This window comes from Sminthopsis crassicaudata, chromosome 6 (assembly GCF_048593235.1).
Source record: "Sminthopsis crassicaudata isolate SCR6 chromosome 6, ASM4859323v1, whole genome shotgun sequence".
NCBI classification, from domain to species: domain Eukaryota; kingdom Metazoa; phylum Chordata; class Mammalia; order Dasyuromorphia; family Dasyuridae; genus Sminthopsis; species Sminthopsis crassicaudata.
Window position 1 is genome coordinate 110,790,076 of NC_133622.1, and position 16,491 is coordinate 110,806,566.

General features: G+C 35.1%; 1 long non-coding RNA gene across 1 annotated transcript in view; it reads right to left on the reverse strand.

The window, feature by feature from the left end:
* Positions 1-6,918: 6,918 nt before the first annotated feature.
* Positions 6,919-16,491, reverse strand: part of LOC141546785 (uncharacterized) — a 57,303-nt gene continuing 47,730 nt past the window's right edge. The window contains exon 3 of the long non-coding RNA XR_012483419.1: positions 6,919-9,936. This is a non-coding gene — a long non-coding RNA (uncharacterized LOC141546785). The remainder of the gene's footprint in view (positions 9,937-16,491) is intronic.

Below are 16,491 nucleotides of genomic sequence, written 5' to 3' on the forward strand. Positions count from 1 at the left end.
ATGAAGTGGGGTTATAGATCAGTAACTGTACATTGTTCTTACCTGGCATTTCTCTAATATTTGCAATGGCAGTACCTTCTTAATTGGAGAGGCAGTATCTAGACTCTAGTTAGAACATGAAGTCCATGACTGAAGTTATTTTTTCTATTAACCAAACACTTTTAATCCTTTATGATTAACAACAAATAATCTTTCTTTTCCCATTCACTATTCAGAAAGTGTATATGTTTTAATGCAACAGGGACCACAGAAATGAACACTAATGAGTTTCATGATAAAAGTCAATTCTCTCTTTAAACACTGATGTTACAGGGTAGAGCCAAGATGGTAAAGGCAGGGACTCATCTGAGTTTTAAGATATTTAAATTTAAAGGTATTTAAAATACATTTAAATAATTACTATAATCAAATTCTTGAGCAGCAGAACCCATAAAAAGATGAAGTGAGATTCCAGTCCAAGACAACTTAGAGAAATTAGCAGGAAAGCTTTTACACAAGATGAAAATGGAGCACACTCTAGTACAGGTCTAGAGCATATCTTCTCAGTCATTGAATCAAGCAGCAGTATCTGTTCCTTCAGGGATTTTCAGCCCACAGATGGCAAGGGGATCAAAAAACTGAGCAGGAGATTATAGTGGGCCTTTGTTATCACTGAGATAAGGCTCCCTTGCTTTGCTCATACTCAAAACTGGGTGGCAGTCCTAGGAGGCAATCCCAGGAGACTCAGAGCACAATAAACCAGAGCTTGCAAGCACAGTGAAGCACAGTCCTAGGTCAGAAAAGAATGCTTGTAGTTGCTCACAGATCACAGCACCGTTTAGGAGAGGAGTAAACAGACCTCTCCTTAAATTATATTCCCTTGTAAGAACTAAAAATGCATAAGTCCCTGGAAGTTTCCCTGAAAACAGCTATATCAAACCCTTGAAGTGTGGAACTATACACCCCCTACCCTGGAAGCAGAGCACTACAAAGACGAAATTGAGGAAAAATTGGGAAGACAAATGAGTGTCATGTAAGATAATCATGAAAAAATGAGTCAACAGCTCAATAAAGAAGACATACAAAAAACACTGAAGAAAATAACACCTTAAAAAAATAAATAACATTGCAACACTCCTGTCAGGTTGGCTAGAATGATAGGGAAAAATAATGCAGAATGTTGCAGGGGATGTGTTACAGGGACACTGATGGATTGTTGGTGGAATTGTGAATACAACCAGCCATTCTGGAGAGCAATTTGGAACTATGCTCAAAAAGTTATCAAACCCTTTGACCCAGCAGTGTTACTATTGGGCTTATACCCCAAAGAGACCTTGGAGAAGGGAAAGGGACCAGCATGTGCAAAAATGTTTGTGGCAGCCCTTTTTGTGGTGGCCAAAAACTGGAAACTACACGGATGCCCATCAATTGGAGATTGGCTGAATAAATTGTGGTTTATAAATATTATGGAATATTGTTGTTCTGTAAGAAATGACGAACAGGATGATTTCAGAAAGGCCAGGAGAGACTTACATGAACTCATGCTGAGTGAAATGAGCAGGACCAGGAGATTGCTGTATACTTCAACAACAATACTGATCAATTCTAATGTGTGCGGCCATTTTTAACAGTGAGATGAACCAAATCAGTTCCAATAGAGTAGTAATGAACTGAACCAGTTACATCCAGCAAAAGAACTCTTGGAGAAGATTATGAACCACTACATAGAATTCCCAATCCCTCTAATTTTGTCTGCCTGCATTTTGGATTTCCTTCACAGGCTAATTGTACACTATTTCAAAGTCTGATTCTTTTTGTACAGCAAAACAACTGTTTGGACATATATTTAATTTATACTTTAACATATTTAACATGTATTGGTCAACCTGCCATCTGGGGGGACGGGAAAAATTAGAACAAAGGGTTTGGAAATTCTCAATATTGTAAAATTACTCATGCATATATCTGCTAAATAAAACCTATTAAAAAAAAAACACAGTGTAGATCAAATGGTAAAGAATTTTTTTAAAGCCCATAGGAAAAGAATGCCTTAAAAATCAGAAAAAGGCAAATGAAAAGAGAGTCACAAAAATCCACTGAAGGAAATAACTATTTTTAAATAGCCTTCTATCTTCAAAATATATGCAGATAATACTCAACACTCATCCCTGCAAAATCTTGTGTTCCAAATTTTTCCTCCCTCCTTTCTCTCCATCCCCTCCCTCAGACATCAAGAAATCTTACATATGATAAACACATGCAATTCTCCCAATATACCTTCACACTTATCATGCTGCACAAGAACAATCAGATTAAAAAAGAGAAAGAAAACAAAATATAAAAATAAAAATGCTATGCCGTGATCCAGACTCAGGCCTCACAGTCTTCACCATGAATAAAGATAACTCTCTCTATTACAAGTCCGCTGGAATTAACCTGAATCACTTTATTATTTAAAAGAACCATGTCCATCAGGATTGATTGAAAATAACTCTTTTAAGGCCTCAACTCCAACATACATAAAAAATTGACTCTAATATATAAGAAATCAAGTCATTCTCCAATTGATAAATAAAGGATATGAACAGACAATTTTCAGATGATGAAATTGAAACTCCTTCCACTCATATGAAAGGATGTTCCACATCACTATTGATCAGAAAAATGCAAATTAAGACAACTCTGAGATACCACTACATATCTATTAGATTGGCTAAGATGACAGGAAAAAATAATGATGAATGTTGGAGGGGATGTGGGAAAACTGGGAAATTGATACATTGTTGGTAGAATTGTGAAAGAATCCAACCATTCTGGAGGGCAATCAGAAATTATGCCCAAAAAGTTATCAAACTGTGCATACCCTTTGATCCAGCAGTGCTACTACTGGGCTTATATCCCAAGGAAATACTAAAGAAGGGAAAGGGGACCTGTATGTGCCAAAATGTTTGTGGCAGCCCTTTTTGTAGTTACTAGAAACTGGAAAATGAATGGATGCCCATCAATTGGAGAATGGTTGGGTAAATTATGGTATATGAATGTTATGGAATATTATTGTTCTGTAAGAAATGACCAGCAGAATGAACACAGAGAGGCTTGGAGAACTGATACTGATACTGATGCTGAGTGAAATGAGCAGACCAGGAGATCATTATACACTTCAACAATGATACTGTATGAGGATGTAATCTGATGGAAGTGGATATCTTCAACAAAGAGAAGATCTAATTCAGATCCAATTGATCAATGATGGACGAATCAGCTATACCAACAGAAGGAGCACTGGGAAATGAGTGTAAACTGTTTGCATTTTTGTTTTTCTTCCATGGTTATTTTTACTTTCTGAATCCAATTCTTCCTGTGCAACAACAACAAAAAACAATTGAGTCCTGCGCAAATATATTGTATCTAGGATATACTCTAACATATTTAACATGTATGGGAATGGCTGCCATATAGGGGAAGGGGTGGAGGGAAGGAGGGGAAAATTCAGAACTGAAGGGAGTGCAAGGGATAATGTTGAAAAAAAAATACCCACGCATATGGACTGTCAAAAAATGTTATAATTATAAAATTAATAAAAAAGAAAGTTGGGACAATAATGCCCCCCCCAAAAAAGAAAATGACTCTTTTGAAAATAGAATTGAACAAATAAGAAAAGAAGTACACAAACTCACTGAAGAAAATAATTCCTTAAAAAAATAGAACTAAAAAAATAGAAATTAAAAGGTTTTATGAGAAATCAAGAAACAACAATACAAAACTAAAATAATAAAAATATAGAACATAGTGTAAAACATCTCATTAGAAAAACCAAATGGCCTGGAAAATAGATCCAGAGAAGATAAAATAAAAAAGGTCTGACCATAGATAGTTATTATGTAGACAAGGAATGACAGACTTCAATACCTGAAAATATTAAATGCAGAACATCTCCAAATGAAGCCTCAATGGATGCTATCTATGATTTGTTATTCAATTCAAAAGGCTCTACTTGAAGAATTAAAAGAGAATTAGAAGGTAAATGGGGAAAGTAAATTACAGCTTTAGAGCATTGTGTGAACCTTACTCATTATATTAGTCTCAAAGAGATAATATCAGTCTTATTTAGTTTAATAAAGAAACTTCTATCATCTTATAAGAAAGGAGAATAGAGAAATGAAAGTACAAGGCTAACAAAAGGGAGAACAAAAGTAGAAGGGGAAAGGGATATGAAAGGGAAGAGGGGTTATAAAAAGGAGTGCTGTTTGTGGAGTGATTGGGCAGAAGTAAAACATCAGTGAAGAGGGAAAGGAAACAAATGGAATTCCTCTGTTTCATTAAATGACCATCTTCTTCCATTGAAGAAAATGCTAAACTTAGCTGGGTAGATTATTCTTGGTTGCAATCCTTGTTCTTTTGATTTTCACAATATCATGTTCCAGGCCCTTTGATCCTTTAATGTGGAGACAACCAGATCTTGTGTGACCCTAATTGTGGCACCTTGATATTTGAATTTTTTTTTCCTACCTGCTTGCACTATTTTTCCTTAGTTTGGTAATTCTGCAGCTTAGCCACAATGTTCCATAGAGTTAATTTTTTTAGGATCTTTTCCAGAAGGTATTCAATGAAATCTTTCAACATATTTTTTCCCTTCTGTTTCTACTATCTCTCAACAGTTTTCTTTGATGATTTCCTGTAAAATAGTCTAGGCTCTTTTTTTTCATCATAATATTCCGGAAGTCCTATGATCCTCAGATTATCTCTCCTAGATCTATTTTCCATGTCTGTAGATTTTACCAGTAAATATATGACCTTATTCTCCAGCTTTTCTTTTTTTTTTCTTTTTTTTTTTTTTTTGGTTTTCTTTGACTGATTCTTGGTTTATCAATGAATCGTTCATTTCTATTTGTTCAATCCTGATTTTTAATGAGTTATTTTCTTCATTCACATTTTTTTAGTTCTTTTTGTATATGCCATATTGAGTTTTTAAATGATTACTTTGCTCTGTTGAATTTTTTTTCCATTTCACTAATTTTTTTTAGGGAATTATTTCCTTTTTTCCAATTCAGAAATCCTACTTTCCTATGATTTTTTAACCTTTTCTAATTCACAAATTTTGTTTCCCTGCACCTCTTGTGAATTCTTTATTTTTTCCAACTCAAATTTCAGTACATTGTTATTCTCTCTCTCTCTCTCTCTCTCTCTCTCTCTCTCTCTCTCTCTCTCTCTCTCTCTCTCTTTTCTAATTTAGGTATCAGTACAATATCTGTGTCATAAAAGGAGTTTGGTAGGACTCCTTCATCCCCTATTTTTTCAAATAATTTATATAACATTGGGGCTAATTGTACTTTAAATGTTTGGTAGAATTCACATGTGAATCCATCTGGCCCTGGGGATTTTTTCCTGGGGAGTTGATTAATAGTTTGTTCTATTTCTTTTTCTGAAATGGGACTATTTAAGCAATTTATCTCCTCCTCTGTTAATCTAGGGAGCCTATATTTTTGGAGAAGTCATCCATTTCACTTAAGTTAATAAATTTATTGGCATAAAGTTGAGCAAAGTAACTCATTATTTCTCTTATTTCCTCTTCATTGGTGGAAAGATCCCCCTTTTCATTTGTAAGACTAACAATTTGATTTTCCTCTTTCCTTTTTCGGATCAGATTTACCAAAGGTTTATCTATTTTATTAGTTTTTCATAAAACCCAGTCTTAGTTTTCTTTATTAATGCAATTTTTTTTACTTTGTATATTATTGATTTCTCCCTTTAATTTTTGTATTTCAAGTATGACTTTTAGTTGGGGGTTTTTAATTTGGTCTTTTTTCAGCTTTTTAAGTTGCAGGCCCAATTCATTAATCTTCTCTTTCTCTATTTTCTTCAAATAAGCCTCTAAAGATATAAAATTTCCCCTTATTACCGCTTTAGCTGCATTCCACAGGTTTTGGTATGATGTCTCATATTGTCATTATCTTGGGTGAAATTATTAATTGTTTCTATAATTTGCTGTTTCACCCAGTCATTCTTTAAGATGAGATTATTCAGTTTCCAATTACTTTTTGGTCTACTTACCCCTAACTTCTTACTGAATGTAGTTGTTATTGCATTGTGATAGGAGAAGAAGGCACTTATTATTTCTGCCTTCCTGAATTTAATTTTGAGATCTTTATGTCCTAATATATGGTCAATTTTTGTATAGGTTCCATGAATTGCTGAGAAGAAAGTATATTCCTTTCTATCACCATTCAGTTTTCTCCAAATGTCTATCATACCTAGTTTTTCTAATGTTTTATTTACTTTTTAAATTTCTTTCTTATTTATTTTGTGGTTTGATTTGTCCAAATCTGAGAGTGCAAGGTTGAGATCTCCCACTATTATAGTTTTACTGTCTATTTCTTCTTGCAACTCTCTTAACTTTTCCTTTAGAAAGTTAGATGCTGTACCACTTGGTGCATATATGTTCAGTATTGACATGGCTTCATTGTTTATGGTACCTTTTAGCAGGATATAGTTTCCTTCCTTATATCTTTTAATTAGATCAACTTCTGCTTTTACTTGATCTGAGATAAGGATGGCTACCCCTACTTTTTTGACTTTAGATGAAGCATAATAGATTCTGCTCCAACCTTTTACCTTTACTCTGTATGTGTCTCCCTGCTTTAAGTGTGTTTCCTGTAAACTACATATTGTAGGGTTCTGACTTTTGATCCAGTCTGCTATCCATTTCTGTTTGATGGGAGAGTTCATCCCATTCACATTTAGTTAAAATTACTAATTCTGTGTTTCCTGCCATCATATTATCCCCAGAATATGCTTTTTTTCCCTTGACCCCCCGAACTCCTTCCACAATATTTAATTTATAGACCCCACTTGTGACACATAGCCCTCCCTTTTTAGTATCCCTCCCCCTATTTCCAAATCCCTTCCCTTTTATTGTACCCTTCCCTTATTCCCCTTTTCCTTTTCCCTTTTCCTCTCCCCCCTTTTAATGAGGTGAGAGAGAATTCTCTTAAAAACAAAGATGTCAATTATTTTCTCTTTGAGTCTACTCTGATGAGAATAAGATTCACACAATGTTTCTACCCCTCTCTAAATTCCCTCAGATATGGTATATTTTCTATGCCTCTTCCTGGGATGTAGTTTCCCTCTTCTTATCACTCCTCCTTTTTCTGATACTACTCCTTTTCCTTTACTACTCCCTCTTTTTTTATATCAGTAAAATCAAATTATCCATGTGTACTTTCTATTTATCCACAACAGAGATACAGTTATGAAGATATCTATAGATTTTCCCAGTAAGTATTTGACATTATTCTCCAGCTTTTCATTTATTTTTTTGTTTGACTGATTTTGGGGTTCTCAATGAATCATTCATTTCTATTTGTTCCATCTTGATTTTTAAGGAGCTATTTTCTTCATTCACATTTTTTAGTTATTTTTGTATATGCCCAATTGAGTTTTTAAATGAATTATTTTGCTCTATTGATTTTTTTTCCATTTCCCTATTTTTTTTTAGAGAATTATTTTCTTTTTCCAATTCAGAAATCCTACTTTCTTGGGACTTTTTTATCTTTTCCAATTCAGAAATCCTACTTTCCTGTGATTTTTTTAACCTTTTCTAATTCACAAATTTTCTTTCCCTGCATCTCCTGTTAATTCTTTATTTTTTCCAACTCAAATTTCACAACGTTGTTATTCTCTATCATAGCTTCTCTTTCCTTTCCCCATTTTTCTTCAAACTCTCTTAACTTTTTAATAATCTCTTCCAGGAGAGAGTTATGTGATGGGGGACAGGAATCGTTCCCCTTTAGGCTGTTATCTGCTGACTCTCTGCTGTTAACTTCTTCGGGGTTGGATACCCGCTCTTTCTCTGTGTAGAAGGAATCAATCATTCTCTTCAGCTTGTTACTCATTGATAAAAATCTGCTGGGGTCTGTCCTTGGGGTAAGAAGTTTATTTATTTATTTCTTTACTAGCTTCCTCCCAAACAGGATGGATGCAGCGGTTCCTGTGTCTGAGCTAAGAGAGAGCTCTGGGAGAGAGTTTCCCTCCCCCTCCCTGGAAGTGCATTAGAGGTGATTAGTATGCCTGCACTGTGAGGGTTGCCCAGAGAAGGACCCTGCTGTGTGTCCTAGAGACTTCCCTGAGGTTAAAGACTGAACAGTAAAGGTGACACAAAGCCCAGCCAATGCGTCCCATGGGGCGTGGATATCAGCAGCTGATGTGAAAAGCCCTTGTGCTCAAACTAGAAGTGTCTGCCCAGAAACCGCGGTCCCTATTTCAAAGGTTCTGCTTCTCTGGGAATTCCAGGGCTGCAAGAGTTCCACAGCCTCAGGCAAAGCCTGGCACTATGTGGATTAGATGGTGCCTCAGGCTGTGTCCCCACTGTTCAGGCTCTTAACTACCCCAAGGTGAGGCCCAGACAGCAGAAAGCGGCTGCACAGCCATGCCGAGATCTGTTAGGTCACTTCTGGATTGGGGTGTTTCTAGGTTCTGGCTTTATATTTTAAAGTGGCTTGATTTCTCTACTGAACTGCTCTTTTATAAGCATGGAAGAGCTAACAGCCTGTGCCAGATTCTTCTATCTTAGTGGTTTCTCTGATCCCAGAGTTCTCCCCAGCTCTATCGGCGCAGTGTGCCACCACCCAACTGTCTGTGCTGGCCTTTTTTCTTCCTCCCCTGGGAACCGACCTTTTCTGTTGAAAATCCAGATTCTCTTCAGCTAGTATGTTGTGCTTCTAATCCTTGTGGTTTCTATCAGTCCAGTGTTATTTTTGAGGCTGATTTAACTAATTGGTAATGAGGGAAGAAGGGACTTTATAAATTTGTATGTATCTTCTGCATCCTCTTGGCTCCGCCCCTAGGACTCTGTTATTCTCTATCATAGCTTTTCTTTCCTTTCCCCATTTTTCTTCAAACTCTCTTAACTTTTTAATAGTCTCTTCTAGGAGAGAGTTATGTGATGGGGGGGTGAGTATCATTCCCCTTTAGGCTGTTATCTGGAGACTGTCTGCTGTTTGCCTCCTCAGGGTTGGATACCCATTCTTTCTCTGTATAGAAGTTGTCAATCGTTCTCTTCAGCTTCTTACCCATTGTTAAAATTCTGTGTGGGGTCTGCTCTTTGGGTAGGAAATTTATTTATGAGCTTCTTCCCAGACAGGGATAGGACGCTTCCTGTGTCTGGACTAAGAGAGAGTTCTGGGAGAGAGTTCCCCTCCCCCTCAGAAGTGACCTAGAGATATTTAGCATGGCTGCATTGAGAGGAGTACACAGTGAAGGACCCTCGCTGTGTGGCCTAGCTACTGCCCTGAGACTAGAGGCTGAACAGTGAAAGTGTCACAAACCCCAGCCAAAGCTTACCTGGGTCCATGGATATTAGCAGCTGATGCACAAAAAGCCCCTGTGCTCAAACCAGAAGTATCTGCCTGGAAAGCACAGTTCCTGCTACAAAGGTTCTGCTATTATGGGAGTTCCATTGCTGCTAGAGTTTCACTGCAGGGAGAATTCCACTGCCTCAGACTGAGCCCTGCACTATATTGATTAGAGGCTGCCTCAGGCTGTCCCACTCTGTTCAGGTTCTTAACTGCCCCAAGGAAAAGCCCTGGACAGCAGCAGGCGGCTTTAACGTGGCTTTGATTTCTCTTCTGATCTTCTATTTTTAAAAGCAGAATAGAGCTATCAGCCTATGCCAGATTCTTCTATCTCAGTCGCTTCTCTGATCCCAGAGTTCTCCCCAGCCCATTTGGCACAGTGTGCTAGCCCCAATGTGCTGATCATTTTTTTTTTTTCTTCCTCCCCTTGGAATTGACCTTTTCTGTTGAAATTCCAGAATCTCTTCGGCTGGTAAGTTGTGCTTCTAATCCTTGTGGTTTTTATCAGTCCAGGGTTATTTTTGAGGCTGATTTAATTAGTTGGTATTGAGGGGAAAAGGGAGCTTACAAATTCACGTGTATCTTCTCTGTCATCTTGGCTCCGCTCCTGAAGAGGGAAAGGAGAAAGAGAAAAATATAGCAGGGAAAATAAGATGGCAGGACATACAATTAGCACGTTTATCTGTGAATATGAATGGGATGAACTGTCCTATATAAGGGAAGCCTATAGGAGACTGGATTACAAGCCAGAATCCTACATTTTTTTTTACAAAAGTAAAGATAAAAGGCTGGAGCAGAATCTATTATGTTTCAGCTGAAGTTAAAAAAAAATCTTAGTTAAAAGAGATAAGGAAAGAAACAACATGTTTAACTCTTGAGATCTGCTTCTCTGTTATGGGTATATTTAGAGGATGCAGTTATAATTTAGTCTTAATGGGATGATTTACAAAAGAAATCAGAGGAGGAATGAAAATTATATTGTAAGAAGAGAAAAAATGGAGTCAAAAGGGGAGTAAATTACATTTCATGAGGAGGCATAAAAAGTCCTATTGCAATTGAGGGAAAGAGGGAAGGAGGGTGAGAATTGTGTGAATTTTACTTTCATCAGATTTGATTCAAAGAGAGAATATCAGAAACATTTATTTTCACAGAGAAGCTTGTCTCACTCTATAGAGAATTAGGGGGAGAAATGGAGAAGGAAGTGAGTAAACTAAAAGAAGAGAGAATATAAAGTAGAAGAAGAAAGGTATAATAATGTAAGAAGGGCTGCAAAAGAGGAGGGAGTGCATGATCAGTATCAAAATAGTGGAAAGAAGGGAAAGGAGGAAAGGGAAGAGGAAAATATAACGAAATAAACAAGATGCCAGAAAATACAGAGTTAGTAATTTTATCTGTGAATGGGAATGGGATGAACTCTCCCATAAAATGGAAGCAGATAGAAGATTGGATTAAATACCAGAATCCTACCATTTGTTGTTTACAAGAAACTTATTTAGACCAGAGTGACACATTTAGAGTAAATGTAAAAGGTTGGAAGCAGAATAAATGATGCTTCAGCTGAGGTTAAAAAAAAAAAAAAAGCAAGGGTAGCAATGCTGATCTTAAATCAAGCAAAAGCAAAATATATATATATATATATATATATATATATATATATATATATATATATATATATATATATATATATATATATATATCAATTTAAACAAGATAAGGAAAAGAACCACTCCTGCTTAAAGTTATCATAGATAAAGAAATAATATCAATATTAACATTATATATATATATATATATGCATTAAATTCCTAGAGGAGAAGTTGAAAGCTGCAAGAAGAATTAGAGAGCAATACTTTACTGGTAGGGTATCCTAAACTTGTTCTCTCAGAACTAGATAATCAAACCACAAAATAAATCAGAATGATGTTAAGGAGGTAAACAGGATCCCAGAGAACTTAGGGATGATAGAACTTTGGAGAAAATTGAATGGAGTCAGAAAATAATATACCTTTTTCTCAGTGATATATGGAATCTACACAAAATTATTGTATTAGAGCATAAAAATTACAAAATCAAATGCAGAAAGGCAGAAATAGTAAATACAATTTTCTCAGATCATGATGCAATTAAAATTAATTGCAATAAAAGTCAAGGGAAAATAGATCATAAATTATTTGAAAATTAAATAATCTAATCTTAGAGAATGAGTAGATGAAAAGATGAATCATAGACATAGTTGATGATTTCATCCAAAAGAATGACAATAAAGAGAGAATATACTAAACTTTGTGATATGTAGCCAAGTGATTATTAGGGGAAATTTCATATTCTAAATGCTTATATGCATAAAATAGGGAAAGAGAAGATCAATGAATTGGGCTTACAACTAAAAATGCTAGACAAATAATAAATTAACAATGCCTAATTAAATACCAAATTTGAAATTCTGAAAATAAAAAGAAAGATTAATAAAAAAGAAAATAACAAAGAAAAAGAGAAAATTAAAAAAAAAAGAAAAAGAAAATGAATTAATAAATAAAACTAAGATTCCACTTCATGAAAAAAAAATCTTTAGTTAATTTGGTTATAAAAAGGGCAGAAAAAAATCAAATTGTTAGCATTAACAATGGAAAGAGAGGACATTCCACCAATGAAGAAAGAATTAGAGCAATAATTAGGGGTTATTTTGCACAAGTATATATCAATAAATATGATAATTTAAGGGAAATGGAGAAATACTTACAAAAATATAGATTGTCCAGATTAACAAAAGAGGATATAAGTTACTTAAATAGTCCCATTTTAGGAAAAAAACTTGAACAAACTATTAATCAACTCCCTAAGAAAAAATGTCCAGGACTAGTTGGATTTATATATGATTCTACCAAACGTTTAAAGAACAACTAATTCCAATATTATGCAAACTATCTGAAAAAATGGAAAAATATTCCCCACCAGAATTGACTCAGGCCTGCACAGCCAAGCTGAGAAACTGCCCAGTGAAGAACCCTTACTGTGCAGATTAGCAACTGCCCTGAGGCTAGAAGTTCAGTAGTGAAAGTGTCACTATCCCAAGCCAAAGCCCTGCTGTGAGGCTGTGAGTATTAGTAGTTCCCCAGCAAATTCCCACCTGCACTGGAAGTGCCTGTTCTTAGGGAAACACAGTAATGCTGGGAAGTCCTATTGCCCCAGGCCGAGCCCCACACTGCACCCCAGTGCTATGCAGATTAGTGACTGATTGCCAGAGCCCTGTGATGCAGATTCCTGCTGCATAGCTGTGCTGTGATCTGTGCTGAGTCACTTCCAGTTTTGGGTGGGTACAGCAAGATCTTGTTAAGTTCTGGCATTTTTAGAGTAACCTCTACCTTTGGTTTTAATTTCTCTGCTCTTCTACTGCTTTGTAATCAAGGCAGAGCAGTCAGTCTGTGGAAGAGTCGTCTCTATAACTTTTCTAGCCACAGAAGTCATCCCTGCTCTTGATCTGCTGTGGATGCTAGACTCTCCTACCTCCCTGCTTGCAGTGGTCTGCTTCAGCCCTTCAGGTCAAACCTGTTCTGGTGGTCTTCCAGATTATCTTCAGCTGTAAGTTGTTGTACTTCTAATCTTTGTGAAGTTTACTAGTCAAGTGCTATTTTTGAGGCTGAATTTAATAATTGGTCATGAGGGCATAAGAGGAGCATACAAAGTCTCGTGTGCCTTCTCCACCATCTTGGCTCCCAAGAAAATAATTCTTAAAAATTATAATTGAACAAAGGAAACTGAATGAATCAAAAAGACTTTAAGATTCACTCAAACAAAGCCAAAAAAATTGAAAACATAGAAGAAAATGTAAAAAATACCTTACTGGAAAAACATCTGACCTAGAAAACAGTTCAAGGAAAGTCAATATAGGAATTACTGGACTTCCTGAAAACCTTGAGGAAAAAAACAAAACACAACACAACAAAAACAAACAAACAAAAAAAATGAGATATCACTTTTCAAGAAATCATAAAGGATAACTGCCCTCATATGGAGAACAGAGGGCAAAAGAGTCATTGAAAGAATTCACCAAGTACTGACTAAAAGAGACCCCACAATAAAAATTCCACAAAATATTGTAGGTAAATTTAAAAATTATATCAATGAGAAAATATAGAAACAATTCAGATATTAAGGAGCCACAATTATAATTACCCAGGTCATAGCTTTTACTTTAAAGGATTGAAGGGTCTGAATTCTGATATTCTAAAATACAAAGGTACTTGAATTTCAGCCAAGAATCAACTACCTAGAAAAATTACATATTATCTTTCATGGAAAAAGATGGACATTCAATAAAACAGGTAAATTTTATTTATTCCTGATAAAAGGACCAGAGTTGAACAGAATGTTTGATCTTCAAATACAGAATTTAAGAGAAGCATAAAAAAGAAAAAAAAAAATAACTTTCTTTTAAAAGTTAAGAAATTTATTCCCTATATGGGAAGATATGTTTAACTCTTGAAACCTGTATCTATGTTTTGGGTATACTGACAGGATGCAGGTATAATTTGATTTTATTGTCATGATATGAAAAGAAACTCGAGGTGGAAAAGAGATTGTCCTGGAAGAACAGAAAAATTGAGATAAAATGGGGTAAATTATATCTCATGGAGAGGCAAAAAAGACCTACTACAATAGAGGGATATAAGGAAGGTGGATGAGCTTTGTGTGAATCTTACTCTCATCATATTTGGCTGAAAGAATATCACACATATTTAGCATCACAGAAAAACTTTTCTTACTGTGTAGGGAAATAGGTGGGGAAAAGGAAAAGGAAAGTGGGAGGCTAATAGAAGGGAGAAGAGAAGTAGAAGGCAAAATGGATAAGAAAATGGGAGGAGCTCTAAAAGGGGAGGATTATTTAATGGAGGTGGTGGTCAGAAGCAAAATACTAGGGAGGTGAGAAAGGGAGAAAGGAAAAAATATAATTTGGGGAAAATAAGATGTCAGGAAATAGAGTTAATCATTTTAATTGTCAATGTGAATGGGATGAACTCTCCCATAAAATGGAAGCAGATAGTAGAATGAATTAAAATCCAGAGATTACAGCAACTTATCCCTAGATAATACACCATGACCAAGTAGAATCTGTACCAGGATGCAGGGCTGACTCATTATAAGGAAAACTATCAGCATAAATGACTATATCAATAACCAAACTAACAAAATCATATGATTATCTCAATAGATTCAGAAAAAGCATTTGACAAAATCCAACACTCATTCCTAATAAAAATACTAGAGATTATAGGAATAAATTGAGTTTTCCTTAAAAGGAACAATAGCATCTATTTAAAGCCATCAGTAAGCATTATATGTAATGGAGATAAAGTAAAACCATTCCCAAAAGGTCAGAGGTGAAACAAGATCGCCTACTATCACCATTACTATTCAATATTTTATTAGAAATGTTAGTTTTGACAAAAATATAATTAAAAAAAAAAGAAATTTGAATAGGTAATGAGGAAACCCAATTTTAATTCTTTGCAAATTATATGATGGTATACTTACAGAATCCTGGAGAATCAACTAAAAAACAAACAAACAAACAAACAAACAAAAAAACTACAAGAAACAATTCACAACTTTAGCAAAGTTGCAAGATACAAAATAAATCCACATAAATCATCTGAATTTTTATGTTTCCAACAAAGTACAGCAGCAAGACATAGAAAGAGAAATTCCATTTAAAATATCTGTTGATAAAATAAAATATTTGGGAGTCTACCTACCATCACAAAGTCAGGAATTATATGAACACAATTAGAAAACACTTTCCACACAAAGAAAGTCAGATATAATCAGCTGGGAAAATATCAAGTGTTCATGGGTAGGCCAAGTTAATATATAAAAATGGCAAAACAACCTAATAAATGTATTTATTCAGTGCCATACAAATCAAACTCCCAAAAATTTATTTTATAAGGTTAGAAAATAACAAAGTTCATCTGGAAGAACAAAAGGTCGAGAATTTCAAGGTAATTAATGAAAAAAATGCAAATGAAGGTGGCCTAGCTGTAGACTAGATCTAAAACTATATTATAAAGCAGTGGTCATCAAAATCATTTGGTACTGGCTAAGAAACAGAGTAGTTGGTTAGTGGAATAAGTTAGGTTTATTAGACACAATAGTTATTGATTGTTGAACCCAGTTCCCATGATAAGAACTAACTCTGACAAAAATTGCTGGAAAACTTTGAAATTAGTATGGTAGAAGTTAGGGATTTACCCACACCTAACACCATATACCAAGATACGGTAGAAATGGGTTCATGATTTGGACATAATGAGTGATATTATAAGCAAATTAGAAGAACAAAGAATAGTTTGTCTCTCAGATCTGTGGAGAAAGAAGGAATTTGTGGCTAAACAAGAACTGGAATACATTATGGAATAAAAATAGATAATTTGGATTATATTAAGTTAAAAAAAGGTTTTTGTATAACAAACCCATTGCAGATAAAATTAGAAGGGAAGCAGTAAACTGGGAAAAGTTTTACATTCAAAGGTTTTGATAAAAGTTCTAAAATACAGAGAGAATTAAGTCAGATTTATAACAATTTCAGCCATTGCCAATTGATAAATGATCACAAGTTATGACCAGACAATTTTCAGAGCAAAATATTAAAACGATTTCTAATCACATGAAAAGGTGCTCTAAATCACTATTGATCAGAGAGATGCGAATCAAGACAACTCTGAGGTAACTCTATACATCTTTTAGATTGGCTTAGATGTCAGGAAAGCATAATGATAAATGTTGTGGATGTGGGGAAAACTGAGACACTAATACATTGTTGGTGGAATTGTTGATTGATTCAACAATTGTTGGACAGCAATTTGGAACTATATCCAAAGGGCTATCAAAACATGCATATCCTTTGAATCAGCAATTTTTATACTTGGATCCCAAGAGATCTTAAAGGAGGGAAAGGGACCCATATGTGCAAAAAATATCTGTGGCAGTTTTGTTGTTGTTGTTGCTGTTGTTGTTGTTGTTGTTGTTGTTGTTGTTGTTGTTGTTGTTGTTTTTGTAATGGCAAGAAACTGGAAATTGAGTGCAGCCCATCAGTTGTAGAATGGCTGAATAAGTTGAGGTATATGAATGTTATGGTATATCATTATACTATAAGAAACAATGA